Source organism: Macaca nemestrina, chromosome 1 (genome assembly GCF_043159975.1).
Source record: "Macaca nemestrina isolate mMacNem1 chromosome 1, mMacNem.hap1, whole genome shotgun sequence".
Taxonomy (NCBI): domain Eukaryota; kingdom Metazoa; phylum Chordata; class Mammalia; order Primates; family Cercopithecidae; genus Macaca; species Macaca nemestrina.
Window position 1 is genome coordinate 165,101,554 of NC_092125.1, and position 16,264 is coordinate 165,117,817.

Sequence of the window (16,264 nt, forward strand, 5' to 3'; positions counted from 1 at the left end):
ACCCAACCCTAATCATGTTTTCTGAAAACATAACCAGCCATTTGCTGCTTAAAATTTGTAATGTTTTATTTACAGGAAGTATGAACTATGAAGATCCAGCTGCCTTCTGATTATGAATGAGAATAAAATATTAACTCTACTTCTAAGAAAATAATGTGCAATTATGTGAAAGCATTCATATAAACCAAGGGAGAAAAGTGAAAAGTAATTTTCTGTGTTGTCCCATATGTGAGTGAGGTTTCTTAGACTCATCATTTATCATCATTGCATTGCAGTTTTTATTATCACAGCTATCCTTAACCAGCCCAAATATAAATTTCTGCTTCTCCTTCTAGTTGTCATTAAACATTTCCATGAAGTCTTTCTAGTCTCTCCTGAAAAGGTATGGGTCCTTCTTTTCCCATAGCACTTTGAACACACCTCCATTATCACAGTTAAATAACTGCAGTTCAGTGCTTGTTTGCATGACCATTTCCGAAGTAGGTTTTAATTTCCCAGAGAAAAATATTATATTATCTTGCCAAAGTAACTTCTACTTTGGGGAGTTCAATATATACTTGTCAAATGAATGAATAATTGAAACTTTGTGCCAAAGAGTAATTTCTTCAATAAATTATATAATAGAGGTAGGAGTTAAGACACAAGACAGTTTTTCTGACCCATTTTCCATTCCCACACTCTTTCTATTACAATAGAAAAGGCGTATCACTGTCTCCTTAATACAAAAAAGGAAGTATTTCCTGCTCCTTTAAAGGCCAGTCTCTCCACTTCTACTCTATTCTCAGTTTCTCATAGAGTTTGGATTATCTCTCTGTACATTATCAATTATTCTCTTAAGCTTAATTATTCCCATCTTTAAATAATGACTGTCACAGTTTTCATAAGTAATGTAGGTAAACTATTTTAAAAATTAATTATTAGGTAAATATAATGGAATAAATGCTTATAAGTAAACATGTCAAATAATTTAGAATCTAAAGTTATAGTAAATTAAGTAATAGATATTAATTAAATATCTGGGCTATTTCCCATCTAAAAAATTATAAGAAAATATTTTTCTCAAAAAAAGTGTTCTTAAAGGAAAATGATTTTTGTCTTATTCAAAGTTCTGTAAATGTTATTTATAAAACAGGGCAAAAGGTACCAGTAAATAAGAGACATATAAATAAATTTATAAAGAGCTACTTTGGGTAAGAAAAACTGAAGGAGGAATAATTTCATATGAAAAAAAAAAATCCTGTATGGTAAACTTTTGTCCTAAAATAAAATGACTAGGATGTTTAGGATAAAATGAAAAACCCAAGCATGTCATACATGGATTGTGTAAGTCAATAAAATTTATAAAAAGAGGCTTCATGAAAAAAAAAACTTTATGTGATCAAGCTGGCTATAATTAAAAGAAAATTATTGATAATGGTCTTTCTAGAGATTGGGCTTTGATATTTAAAATACACTAATACACTAAATAATTGGTTAGAAGTACAAAATTTTCTTAAGGTATTATCTCTTAATAAAATTACAAGAGGGCTGGATGTGGTGGCTCACACCTGTAATCCCAGCACTGTGGGAGGCCAAGATGGGAGATCACTTGAGTCCAGGGGTTCAAGACCAGACTGGGCAACATAGTGAAACCCAATCTCTACAAAAAACAAAAAGAAAAAATTATCCAGTATGGTGGCATGCACCTGCAGTCCCAGCTACTCTGAAGGCTGAGGTGGGAGGATCTCTAGAGCCCAGGAGATCAAGGCTGCAGTGAGCCATGATCACACCACTGCACTACAGCCTGGGCAACAGAGTGAGACCCTATGTCAAACAACAAAACAAAAAATAATTACAAGAAATTTTAATTTATTTTTAACCCAGAAGTTCAACTTTTATTGCATCTTGCTGTTTTGAGCTTTCTTTCCTTTTTGAGAAGGGCTAAGATAATAACTCTCTCTTTCAACTTTTTAATCAGCTCCTATAACGTTTTCCTCAGGTTCTAACTATTGTTGTAGCCTGATGCTAAAAATGTTTTATCCTAAAGGTCTAAAGCAAATGTTTTCTTCCAATATAACATCCTGTGCATTGGCTTTAAATTGTTCTATTAAACTAAAAATTTTCACTTATGACCCAGAATACATTCTTCCTATGTCTAAGTAATTCAAATACCATTTTCATTAGTTTTCGATTTGTAGGTTATCTAAGCGGACTTCCCATAGGGGAAAGGAATCACACTGCAGAAGGTTTTTTTTTTTGGTGGGGGGGGGGGTTCTTTGTTTTTGTTTTTTCACCTTTTGGTACCTGGACTAACAAACAGATTTTACATTTTATCAAAATTATTACTATTTAATTATTATTAAGTTTTGATTTGCTTAGGAAAACTGAGGTTTTTAAAAACTTTTTAAAATTAAGTTTATTACATCCATGTAACTTTCTGTATTCCTTTTATTTTTTACCTTAATTTAAAAATACTTTATTACTAAAAAATGCTAGCAATTATCTGAGCCTTCAGTGAGTCATAGTCTTTTTGCCAATGGAGTGTCTTGCCTGGATGTTGATGACTGCTGACTAATAAAATTTGTGATTGCTGAAGTTTGGGGTGGCTGTGGTAATTTCTTTTTCTTTTAACTTTTGTTTTAGGTTCAGAGGTACATGTGCAAGTTTGGTATAAATTTGTGTCACAGAGGTTTGTTGTACAGTTTATTTCATCACCCGGGTACTAAGCCTTGTACCCAATAGTTATTTTTTATAATCCTCTCCCTCCTCCCATCCTCCCACCCTTCACCCTCAAGTAGGTCCCAGTGTCTGTTATTCCCTTTCCCTTCTTTGTATCACTGAGTTCTCATCATTTAGCTGCCACTTACAAGGGAGAACATGCAGTATTTCTGTAATTCTTTTAAAGTCCTTATGCTGTTAAGTTACAGGGCTTTGATTCTTGGGTCTAAAAAGCACATCAAGTCCTGCTAAATCTTAAACAAGGGCAGTAGTTAAAGCATCATCTTCAGACTTGGGGGAAGATGATAATCAAAACAAACTGTGTTCATAAGACACAGGGCCAAGAATTAAAAGTATTTCACCCCTCTAGGCCTAGAGACTATTGTGGAAGAGGTGGGCAAGTGAAATTGTAAGGACCAATTTTGAGAGATAAAATTAATTCAGTTTCTTTATAAATTAAATGTTAATGTTAAAGGCAAACTGATGCAAGACCAGCATCAGGGCCTCTGTGTCAGATTAACAAGGTTTTCTTGGAGCATTAACCTGCCTTTTTAAAAACTTATAAATGGTTACAAAAATGTTTAATGGACACTATATCTTATGGTCAAGATTATTTAAATTTTATAGATGTTTATAAGATTTGAGAGATAGATTTAATTGGCCTCATGCCGTCTTTGTTAGGGCTTATTGTTTGGGAAATTAAGCCTCCTCTATCAATGAGTAAAAGCTTTTTGCCTTTTTAAAATTTTTGAGTTTTGATTTTTGGTAAATAAATGACTTATAGTGACCTGAAATTCTATTTTGTAATATCAAGTGTTTTAAACTTTGATATTTGACAAACTTTCCATAATCAAATTTTAAATTATGTTTTTTGGACCTAATTAACCCTTTGAGATATTAGGTCCCCCAAAGACCAAAAGAGATATATTCAGCTTATTTGATACACTAAAATCATATAGGAAGCATTGTCATATATAAAATTTTGTTTAACTTTCTTTCTTTAAGCTATAATCATATAAATGTTATTAATATGCATTATAAAATCATATAAAATTTCTACATTCTGATATGTCTCAGTATATATTATCAGTAATAATTACAATTTTTATGTTAAGTTGCTGTATACCACAGAGGCGACCAGATTTTCTTGCCAATTGTATCTTTAACTGTGGCTGTTCTAAGACTTTTGTCATCCACAGACAATTGTTGTCTTGTTTTAATCCTTTTCAAAAGGCAGTTTATATTCAGCTATAGGACTCCTGTACTCTCTGATAACTTTGAAAATTGGGCCACTGAAGTAGAAAAAACAAAACAGACAAAACAATTTCCAGGACTCTCATAGAAAGCTAATATATTCCTAAGGATTCCTGGCATGGACTAAATTAATAAAAGGCTGAAATAATCTTTTAATTTTTTTTTTTTTTTTTTTTTTGCTTAAAGTGTTGCTGATCCTTTTCATTTTGTTTTTCAGAGTCAAGAAAACTTTTGTTTTCTTTTGAGCTATTTACAGCTTTTAGCAAGTGAGTAAAGTATACTCCTGTAAGAAAAATTTAGAGCATATTTCTTTCTCTCTACCTGATTTCTCCAGAATTTGGAAACTATTGGTGAATATTCTTAACTTATGGCAATATAGTTATTTGCATAAGTGCAATAAGAGTCTGTTTTCTTTAGCACAGGACCCAATTGAAGACACTGGTTATTTTACCAAGGCTTTGACTGGAATGGTGTATTTTCAAATATAAAGAGACCGCTTTAAATAATCAAAGGTGACTTATAAAGTCAATAAAAGCCCTTTGAGAAAACTGGCCTCATACCTTGTCTACACAGTCCCTGTACAGGGTTCCTGACCTGTGGTAAGCAAAGAATGTCACTTTCTGACAGCCTCAGGAATCCCAAGTTATCTTGTCACCTTGAGAGGAGAGCAATTTACCCAACTCATATAAGTATTTGAAAGCACAGATAAATCTGTGGCTGGGCTCAATGCTTTGAAAAATCTGAGATTCCATATGGAACAAACTTCCATCAAAGCCAATTTAAAAAGAGCCTATGTGGCAAATAATTTATTCTTGCTGTACTTTATTCAAATAATCAGGTCAAGTATAAAACTAAAACTTATTTCACAATAAATTGGTCCTACTATGATTTTGTCTCTAATAAAGTTGGGTAATTAGAAAAAGAAAAATCATGTTTCAAAATAAACTATAGTACACCTGTTGTTAGGTTCTGCCCTTGCCTAATGTTTTTTAATTTTTATTATTTTCTATAAATTGGACAGAATTCTAAAGATTTTCCTGGCTGCAAGTTCCCAGAATAATGTCTTACATTTTTTCTTTCTTTCTTTTCCTTTTTTCATCATTTTTCCTGATTTGAAATCACTAAAAGTTAAACTGAGAAAACTGGAACTAGACAACTTAAACTTCAGAAGAAAATAACAGCAACATATGTATATGTACAAACACACACACTTACATATATGTATGTGTATATATAGATTGTGTGTATATATATATTACATATATATAAAATATACCATTTCATACCTTCCTACTGATGTATGGACTTTAGAATAATATGGCCTTTATGGGCTTTCCAGGATTGCTCTCCCTTTTTTTGTTCGTTTTTAGTTTTATTTCTCTCTTCCTCCCCCTATTTTTTTTTTCTTTGTAGGAGGCGAAACTGCACAACCTGTTAATAATGAGCTTTTCTAATAACATGAGACCTTTCTAGAAATAAACCATCCTACCCATGAGAGATGAGACAAAACTCAAGACCACAGACTCATTTTCTTCTAAAACATTTTCTCTAAAGATTTTAAAAAGGGGAGAGAAATTCGAAAGAAAATTAAAAAAATGCGGGAGCCCAATTCACTATGCCAAAAGGAAAAAAAATTACCTGAAAGCTGAATCATGCAAGAAGCTGCCTTTCCTTTTGTTCCTAAGCAAATATTTACAAATAAAAGGTTAAAAATCTTCACAGGAGGCCGGGTGCGGTGGCTCATGTCTGTAATCCCAACACTTTGGGAAGTGGAGGCGGTCGAATCACCTGAAGTCAGGAGTTCGAGACCAGCCTGGCCAATACAGTGAAACCCCGTCTCCACTAAAAACACAAAAATTAGCCGGGCGTGACGGCAGGCACCTGTAATCCCAGCACTCAGGAGGCTGAGGCAGGAGAATCACTTGAACCCAGGAGGTGTAGGTTGCAGTGAGCTGAGATTGCACCATTGTACTACAGCCTGGGTAACAAGAGCGAGACTTTGTCTCAAAAAAAGAAAGAAAAAATATTCACAGAAAGTTACTATGTTCACCTTATCTTATGTAAAGTGCCAATATACTGAGCCTGAGGTGAATACATAATTAACTATTCCCATACCTGTTCCTTTTCTCTTGCAACATACGAATTCAGTAATGTGACCACATTCTCCCTCTTTCCCCTCCAGCCTGCTTTTCCCCTGAAACCATCAAAATCACCTATGGAGAAAATACAGACCTGTCTCCTGGGCATGTCCTCAACTTTGGCAAAATAAACTTTGAAAGTGATTGAAACCTGTCCCAGCTATTTTTTGGTTTACACCCAAATGATTTTTTTTCCTGTAAATCAACCTATTACATACAAATACAGCACAGAATTATATGGGATATGGCAACATGACTACAAGTACCTGTCACTGTCCTACCAGTTTTTCTCAGTAGATGTGGATGGTCCATTTCATACCATAGGCTTTAACAGAATCTTTGGAGAACTTCGGGACTTTCATCTACTTGGTACTAGGTGGGATATCAGTGGTCTCTGAAGGTAAAACTCCTCACAAACACTCAAAGGTCTCAAGAACGCTTAGCTGTCAAACATCTGCATTTCTCAGGAAGAGAGCACTTTATTGTGAGCAATTGTATTAGGCCATTCTTGCATTACCATAAAGAAATACCTGAGACTGGGTAATTTATAAAGAAAAGAGTTTAAATTGGCTCACGATTTTGCAGGCGGTACAGGAAACATGGCACGGGGTATCTTCTTGGCTTCTGATGAAGCCTCAGGAAGTTTACAAGCATGGTGGAAGGCTAATGGGGAAGCAAGCATGTCATATGGCCAGAGCAGGAGCAAGTGAGAGAGAGTGGGCAGTTCCATACACTTTTAAATGATGAGATCTCCTGTGAACTCAGAGAGGGGATGAGCCTAAACCATTCATGAGGAATCTGCTCCCATGATCCAAACACATCCCACTAGGACCCACCTCCAGCATTAGGAATTACAATTAAACATGAGATTTGGGCAAGGGCAAATATCCAAACTATATCAGCAATCCTGAAAAATCTCCCAAATACAATTATATAGTTGCTCTGACATCTATATAGAGTGTTGTAACGTACCGGAATGATATAGAACCTTACCTAGGAGCTCAATGGCATCCGGGCCCTTGAGAAAAGTCATTGTCGTTAGCATTCTTGAAAACATGTCTTTTACTGGAGACCTTTGGAGGGTAAATGAGAGAAATCTAAACTGACTTGTTTAAAAAAAAACCTGTTATTCTCTCATTTAATAAAATTTCAGGATTCTAAGCGAACCACAGAAAGACTAAAATTAGCACTCTCTACCTCTCCTTTCTGCTTCTCTTTGGTTATCAGTGCATTTCACCTGACTAGAGAGTCTCCATTCGGGTGTAACTATAACCACAGTGGCTCCTGGCTCATAGCCTCTCATCTTAGTCACCAGAAAGAGAAGGCTTTTCCCTCTTAATCCAGTTTTTAAAAATCTTATTGACTCAGCTTGGGTCATGTGACAACCTCATTGGACTGGGTTGAGCAGAACACTGTGACTCAGTTGGAGTAGAACACTGTGACTCAGTTGGAGCAAGTGTTCACTCCTAGATCCCTGAGACAAGAAAGAAAATTCTCTCAGAATACATTTTAGAGCTAGAGAGGGCCAGACGCGGTGGCTCACACCTTTAATCCCAGCACTTTGGGAGGCCATAGGTGGAAGGATTACTTGAGATCAGGAGTTTGAGACCAGCCTGGCCAACATGGTGAAACCCATCCCTACTAAAAATACAAAAATTAGCCAGGCATGGTGCCACACACCTGTAGTCCCAGCTACTCAGGAGGCTGAGACAGCAGATCACTTGAACCTGGGAAGTGGAGTTTGTAGTGAGCCAAGATCGCACCACTGCACTATAGCCTGAATGACAGAGCAAGACTCTGTCTCAAAAAAAAAAAAAAAAAAAAAGCTAGAGAAGTATTTTCCCAAATGAGGCTATTTTTCCAAATGAGGAGGTATACTTTTCCCAAAGGAAATGAGAGCTGATTGCCAGACAAGACAATACATGTCAGTTGTACTTCTAATCCTAAACTACACCAGCTGTCTGAATACTTGAGGATGCAGGATTTGGGGAATGATGGTTGAAAAATAAAAAGTCATTATCTGGGAAATACTTACATGGACATAACTGATCTTTACTGAGGCTTATCTCAGTTACTGATGTTAAATTTTAAAAAAAAGTCCTCTATAAGAATACATAAATTTAAATTAAAAGCAATGCAAACAATAAAATAATCAGCGGTTCAAAGAAGAGGGTCATTCTGAGCATTTTACTGTGAGTTAGTTTAAGACAAAAGGGAAAAATAATTAAAGTCTTATACATAATTCGTATTCTCAAGCCTAAATCAAGAGGAGGCAATACAGAAATAAATAATAATGACAGAATAGAAAAGTCTTCCTGGAGATGAATGAAAAACTGGGCATAAAAGAAAATTAAATAGAAGCTCAGCTGGAAGAATTATCTCAGAATTTGAAGAAAAACATAACAAAAGGAAAATTATAGAAGGAAGGACATCAGAAAAAGATAGATCTGGAAGATCAAATAATAAATAATAGTTTCAGAAGCAGCGGGGACAAGAGGCAGGAGCAATTTAAAAGAAAAAAATAAAAATTTTCAGACCAGACCAAATATTAGATGAAATTCGTGAAATAAGACTCATAACTAGACATAGTATGGTGCAATGGCTAACTTCAAGGATAAATAAATTTTAAAGACTTTCAGGAATTTTTTTTAAAGGTTACCTAGAAAGGAAAGAAAATTAGATTATATTGTCTTTCCTTTTTATGTTAAGAAAAAATTCATCCATTCACCAAATATTTATTACATTCCTACTATGTGTTATTTAGGGGCTGGAGATAGAGCAGTAATCAAACTGAATAAAGTCTTGGCCATGGAACTTATTTTCTAGTGGTAATATATGAACTCCATGGGCAGAATGAGGAAAGCCTACTAGAATAGATAATTTCTGTCTAGGTGGAAAAATTTTGTCTCACTATATATAATACAGGGTACATGCAATTCATTTCCTTTTTAAAAAATTTTTTTATTTCCATAGGTTATTGGAGAACAGGTGGTGTTTGTACACGAGTAAATTCTTTAGTGGTGATTTGTGAGATTTTGGTGCAGTCATCACCCGAAGAGTGTGCACTGCATCCTATTTGTAGTCTTTTATCCCTCACCCCCTTCCCACCCTCTCCCCTGAGTCTCCAAAGTCCATTGTGTCATTTTTATGCCTTTGCATCCTCATAGCTTAGCTCCCACTTATGAATGAGAACATACAATGTTTGGTTTTCCATTCTTGAGTTACTTCACTTAGAATAAGTCTCCAATTTCATCCAGGTGGCTCCAAATGCCATTGATTCATTCCTTTTTATGGCTGAGTGGTATTCTATCATATATGTATGCAGTTGTGCTGCTATAAACATGCGAGTGCAAGTATCATTTTCATATAATTACTTGTTTTCCTCTGAGTATATATCCAGTAGTGGGATTACAAAATCAAATGGTAGTTTTTATTTTAGTTGTTTAGGGAATCTCCACACTGTTTTCCATAGTGATTGTACTAGTTTACCTTCCCACCAGCAGTGTAGAAGTGTTCCCTATTCATCGCATCCACACCAACATGTATTATTTTTTTATTTTTTTATTATGGTCATTCTTGCAGGAGTAAAGTAATATCACATTTTGGTTTTGATTTGCATTTTCCTGAACATTAGTGATGTCAAGCATTTTTTCATGTTTGTTGGTCATTTGTATATCTTGTTTTGAGAATTGTCTATTCATGTCCTTAGCCCATTTTTTGATGAGATTATTTTTTTCTTGCCAATTTGTTTGAGTCATTGTAGATTCTGGGTATTAGTCCTTTGTCAGATGTATAAATTGTGATGATTTTCTCCTACTCTGTGGGTTGTCTATTTACTCTGCTGACTGTTCCTTTTGCTGTGCAAAAGTTGTTTAGTTTAATTAAGTGCCAGCTATTTATCTTTGTTTTTATTGCATTTGCTTTTGGGTTCTTTGTCATGAAATCCTTGCCTAAGCTAATGTATAGAAAGGTTTTCCAATGTTATCTTTTAAAATGTTTATAGTTTCAGGTCTTAGATTTAAGTCTTTGATCCATCTTGAGTTGATTTTTGTATAAGGTGAGAGATGAGGATCCAGTTTCATTCTCCTACATATGACTTGCCAACTGTCCCAGTACCATTTGTTGAATAGGGCATTGTTTCCCTACTTTATGTGTTTGTTTGCTTTGTCAAAGATCAGTTGGCTGTATTTGGGCTTATTTCTGCATTCTCTATTCTGCTCCATTGGTCTCTGTGACATTTTTATACCAGTACCATGTTGTTTTGGTGACTATGGCTTTGCAGTATAGTTTGAAATCAGGTAATGTGATGCCTTCAGATTTATTCTTTTTGCTTAGTCTTGCTTTGGCTATGTGGAATGTTCTTTGGTTCCATATGAATTTTAGGATTCCTTTTTCTAGTTCTGTGAAGAACAATGGTGGTATTTTTATGGGAATTACCTTGAATTTGTAGATTGCTTTTGGCAGTATGGCCATTTTTACAATATTGATTCTACCCGTCCATGAGCATGGGATGTGTTTCCATTTGTTTGTGTCATCCATGATTTCTTTCAGCCGTGTTTTGTAGTTTTCCTTGTAGAGGTCTTTATTCTCCTTGGTGAGATATATTTCTAAGTTTTTTGTTGTTGTTGTTCGTTTTTATTTTTTGCAGCTACTGTAAAAGGGGTTGAGTTATTCATTTGATGCTCAGCTTGGTCACTGCTGGTGTATAGAAGAGCTACTGATCTGTGAACATTAATTTTGTATCCAGAGACTTTGCTGAATTATTTTTTCAGTTCTAGGAGCTTTCTGGAAGAGTCTTTAGGATTTTCTAGGTAAAAAATCATATCATCAGCAAAAAGTGGCAGTTTGACTTCTTCTTTGCCAATTTGGATGCCCTTTATTTCTTTCTCTTGTCAGATTGCTCTGGCTAGGACTTCCAGTACAATGTTGAAGAGAAGTGGTGAGAGTGGGCATCCTCCTCTTGTTCCAGTTCTCAGAGGAATGCTTTCAACTTTTCCCCATTCAGAATTATGTTGGCTATGAGTTTGTCACAGATGGCTTTTATTATATTGAGGTATGTCTCTTGTATGCCAATTTTGCTGAGATTTTAATCATAAAGCAATGCTGGATTTTGTCAAATGCTTTTTCTGCATCTATTGAGATGATCCTGTGATTTTCGTTTTTAATTCTATTTATGTGGTGTATCACATTTATTGACTTGTGTATGTTTAAAACATCCCTGTATCCCTGGCATGAAACCCACTTGATCAAGGTGAATCATCTTTTTGATATGCTATTGGATTCGTTAGCTAGCATTTTGTTAAGGATTTTTGCATCTATGTTCGTCAGGGATACTGGTCTGTAGTTTTCTTTTTGGTTACATCCTTTCCTGGTTTTAGTATTAGGGTGACACTGGCTTCATAGAATTTGGGATGATTCCCTCTTCCCCTATCTTGTGCAATGCTGTTGATAGGATTGCTACCAATTCTTTGAATGTCTGGTAGAATTCTGTTGTGAATCCATCTGGTCCTAGATTTTTTTGCTGGTAATTTTTAAATTACCATTTCAATCTCACTGCTTGTTACTGGTCTGTTAAGGGTATCTAATTCTTCCTGATTTAAGCTAGGAGGATTGTATCATTCCAGGAATTTATCCATCTCCTCTATTTGAGGTTATTTGAATTTTCTCTCTTCTTTTTTGGTTAATCTTGCTAATGGTCTATCAATTTTATTTATCTTTTCAAAGAATAAGCTTTTATTTCATTTATCTTTTTGTTTGTTTGTTTGTTTCAGTTTCATTTAGTTCTGATCTGATCTTGCTTATTTCCTTTCTCTGCTGGGTTTGGGTTTGGTTTGTTCTTGTTTCTGTAGTTCCTCGAGATATGACCTTAGATTATCTGTTTGTGCTCTTTCAGACTTTTTAATATAGGTGTTTAGGAATATAAACTTTCCTCTTAGCACTGCCTTTTCTGTATCTCAGAGGTTTTGATAGGTTGTGTCACTATTATTTTTCAGTTCAAAGAATTTTTAAATTTTCATCTTGATTTCATTGTTGACCCAATAAAGGATGCAGGAGCAGTTTATTTAATTTCCATGTATTTACATGATTTTGAAGGTTCCTTTTGGAGTTTATTTCCTGTTTTACTCCACTGTGGTCTGAGAGAGTGCTGTATATAATTTTAATTTTCTTAAATTTATTAAGGCTCATTTTGTAGCCTATCATATGGTCTCTCTTGGAGAAAGTTCCATATGCTGATGAATAGAATGTATATTCTGTGGTTGTTGGGTAGAATGCATTTTGTTAAGTCCATTTGTTCCAGGGTATACTTTAAATCCATTCTTTGTTGACTTTCTGTCTTGATGACCTGTCTAGTGCTGTCAGTGGAGTATTGAAGTCCCCCACTATTATTGTGTTGCTGTATATCTCATTTCTTAGGTCTAGCAGTAAGTGTTTTATAAATGTGGGAGCTCCAGTGTTAGGTGCATATATATTTAGAAATGTGATATTTTAATGTTGGACAAGGCCTTTTTATCATCATATAATGTCCCTCTTTGTCTTTTTTAACTGCTGTTGCTTTAAGATTTGTTTTGTCTGTTGTGAGAATAGCTACTCCTGTTTACTTTTGGTGTCTATTTGCAAGGAATGTCTTTTTCCACCCCTTTACCTTAAGTTTATGTAAGTCCTTATGCGTGAGACTCTTGAAGCAGCAGATACTTGGTTGGTGAATTTTTATCCATTCTGCAATTCTGTATATTTTAAATGGAGCATTTAGGCCGTTTATATTCGATGTTAGTATTGAGATGTGAGTTTCCATTCCCTTCATCATGCTATTCGTTGCCTGTATATATACCTTACCTTTTTTTTTTTTTTCTCAATTGCACTTTTGTTTTATAGGTCCTGTGAGATTTATGTTTTAAGCAGGTTCTGTTTTGATGTGTTTCCAGGATTTGTTTCAAGGTTTAGAGGTTTTTTTAACAGCACTATAAGTGCTGGCTTGGTAGTGACAAATTCTGTCAGCATTTGATTGTCTGAAAAAGACTGTATCTTTCTTTCATTTATGAAGCTTAGTTTCACTGGATACAAAATTCTTGGCTGATAAATGTTTTGTTTGAGGAAGCCAAAGATAGGACCCCAATCCCTTCTAGCTTATAGGGTTTCTGCTGATAAATCTGCTGTTAATCTGATAGGTTTTTCTTTATAGGTTACCTGGTCTTTTGTCTCACAACTCTTAAGATTCTTTCTTTCGTCTTAACTTTAGATAATCTGATGATAATGTGACTAGGTGATGATCTTTTTGTGATGAATTTCCCAGGTGTTCTTTGAGTTTCTTGTATTTGGATATCTAGGTCTCTAGCAAGGTCAGGGAAGTTTCCCTCGATTATTCTATCAAATATGTTTTCCAACATTTTAGAATTGTCTTCTTCCTCAGGAATGCCAATTATTCTTAGATTTGGCTATTTAACATAATCCCAGACTTCTTGGAGATTTTGTTCATACTTTTTTTTTTTTTTTTTTTGTCTTAGTTGGATTGGGTTAATTCAAAAACCTTGTCTTTGAGCTCTGAAGTTCTTTCATCTGCTTGTTCAATTATATTGCTGAGACTTTCCAGAGCATTTTGCATTTCTATAAGTGTGTCCATTGTTTCCTGAAGTTTTTATTTTTAATTATGCTATCTATTTCATTGAAAATTTCTCCCCTCATTTCTTGTGTCATTTTTTGGATTTCCTTAAATTGTTTTTCGCCTTTCTCTGGACCTCCCTGATTCGCTTAATAACGAACCTTCTGAATTCTTTTTCAGGTAATTCAGGGATTTCTTCTTGTTTTGGATCCATTGCTGGTGAGCTAGGGTGATTTTTGAGGGGTGTTAAAGAACCTTGTTTTATCATATTACCAGAGTTGGTTTTCTGATTCTCATTTGGGTAGGCTCTGTCATATGGAAGGCCTAGGGCTCAAGGCCATGGTTCAGATTCTTTTGTCCCACGGAGTGTTCCCTTGATGTCGTGCTTTCCCCCTTTTCCTAGGGATGTGGCTTCCTGAGAGCCGAGATGTAATGATTGTTATCTCTTCTGGATCTAACCACCCAGCAAGTCTACCAGGCTCTGGGCTGGTACTGGGGGTTGTCTGAACAGAATCGTGTGATGTGAACTGTCTTTGGGTCTCTCAGTCACGGATACCAGCCAGCACAGTATTTGGGGTGTCTCCCGGGTCCTGCAGGAGCAATCTGCTTCCTTCAGATGGTCTATCAATTCTCTCAGCTTTCCTGATTTATTCCTACAGTCATTCTGGAGCAAAAGTTCACAATGCAAGCCTCCACACTCTGCTCTTTCCATCCAAGTGGGAGCTGCCGTCTAGTCCTGCCTCCCATCCACCATTCTCTCTCCAGCTACCTGAATTAAGTTCTGTGTGGCTGGAGATGCCTCACAATCATGGCAGAAAGTGAAAGGCATATCTCACATGGTGGCAGACAAAAGAAAAGAGCTCATTTTCTTTCGTGATACTCATTGTATCACAATGAGTAGGTTAGGTTAGGTTCAGCTAGAAGAGTAAATTAACAGAGGCTCATATTTTTTTCATATATAAGTCCACAGCTAGGCAGTTCATGGGCATTACAGCATCTCAGCTGCATAGCCTTCAGAGATCCAGGCTCCTCCAACCCTACACATTTACCCTGTACTTTCCCTCCCATGACACACACACACACATACACACACATGCACCCCTGATTAGGATTTGGGGAATCCCAGGAATCAGTATTTTAACAGGTATTGCAGGAAATCCTAAAACATGTAGTTTGTAACCCACTCTGAGAAATTCTGATGTAGAATTAGGAAAAGGGTGATAAAGTGACTCTCACAGAATTGGTAATGAGAGGAAATAAAATTACTTCCAGGATATAAACTATGCAATCAATGAATAATTGTTAAGAGCGGAGGTATGCAACGTTACCTTAAAGAAACTCAGACCACCCAACAAAAACCTGACTTTTGAATATTTTATCATCTAAAGACACTATAAATGTGAAAGTGGATGGTGCAGAGTGAATCCATAGCCACAGTGGATTATTAAGGTACTATTAAGCTGTGGCTACTTATATCAAAGGCTATATGTGAGATGATTTTCAACTTGGGGAACTGGGCAAAAATAAATTTTGGCTTCCACAGTCTCATCTCCGTTTCCTTCTGAAAGGAAAAAGAAAAGAAAAAGGAAAAGCCTGGGACAATGTATCATAAAGCCAGGTAAGAAATGGTTAACATTATTTTGTAACATCAATCATTTTACTTTTCCTTAACATAAGTGGAAAACTGAGTAGATTGTTCCTGGTTACCAAGTGTGTTTTGAAAATTCCTACCCACTGGTTCTGGTAGAAAATAGATGTGTTTCTGCCTAAATAACCCAAATTAAGGAAAACTCCACAGACCTACACTACCACTCCCTGAACATTTTCCTTTATCTCTTCTTTTTACTGCATCCTATCCTCTTAAACTGCTATTTAATTTCCAAGTGAATTCTTCCACAGCTTCAAATCACTCAAGCAATCTCCCACTGTACTAAGGGATTCTTAGCATCAAATAGTTTCAGACTGGTGACAGGGTATTTATTAAAATCATGAAGTCTGTGCTCTGCCAAGGAGACCTAAGACTGAGTAAGTCTATTCAACTTTCGGAATGTAGTTTTTGTCATTTGAAAACTGACTTCTATTGAAGATTTATTTTCTAAGATCCCAGTGAAATTTTAAGTGTATAATCATGATCCAAACATAACCAGGATTCTTATACAGTGGTAGATTTTAAGCCAAGCAATTTGGCAAGTTGTACACAACCTTTCCCAAGCCCCACATTGTATGTACTTAAGAAAGTCTACCTATGATTCACTTTATTACCCAGTGGGGGGGGGGGGTTCTGAATGATCCATTTTACTGCACAATTAGGGGGTTGTGACCCTGCATTTTAGCACTTCAGAGAATCATGGCCCCTGCTGAGAGAGAGGATAGAGAGAAAAACTGCGATATATATCCATCAGGCTGCTTTGCTTTCTAAGCTAACTGCTGAATATCCTGTGGGGCCAGGCAGAAAAACCGTATTTTCTTGTCTTTTCAAATTTCCTTAAACCAAAGGCTGGACTCCAAATAATTTCGTTTGGAACTAAACAGCTCATCCCTTCTGAGTACGAAAACATGACTCCGCCTCGCCGTAGAC

The 16,264-nt window shown here is 35.7% G+C and overlaps 1 long non-coding RNA gene across 1 annotated transcript in view; it reads right to left on the reverse strand.

Annotated features, from left to right (window-relative positions):
• LOC105498353 (uncharacterized) overlaps nucleotides 1–16,264 on the reverse strand; it is a 156,760-nt gene that overhangs the window by 139,962 nt on the left and 534 nt on the right. The window lies entirely within an intron of this gene.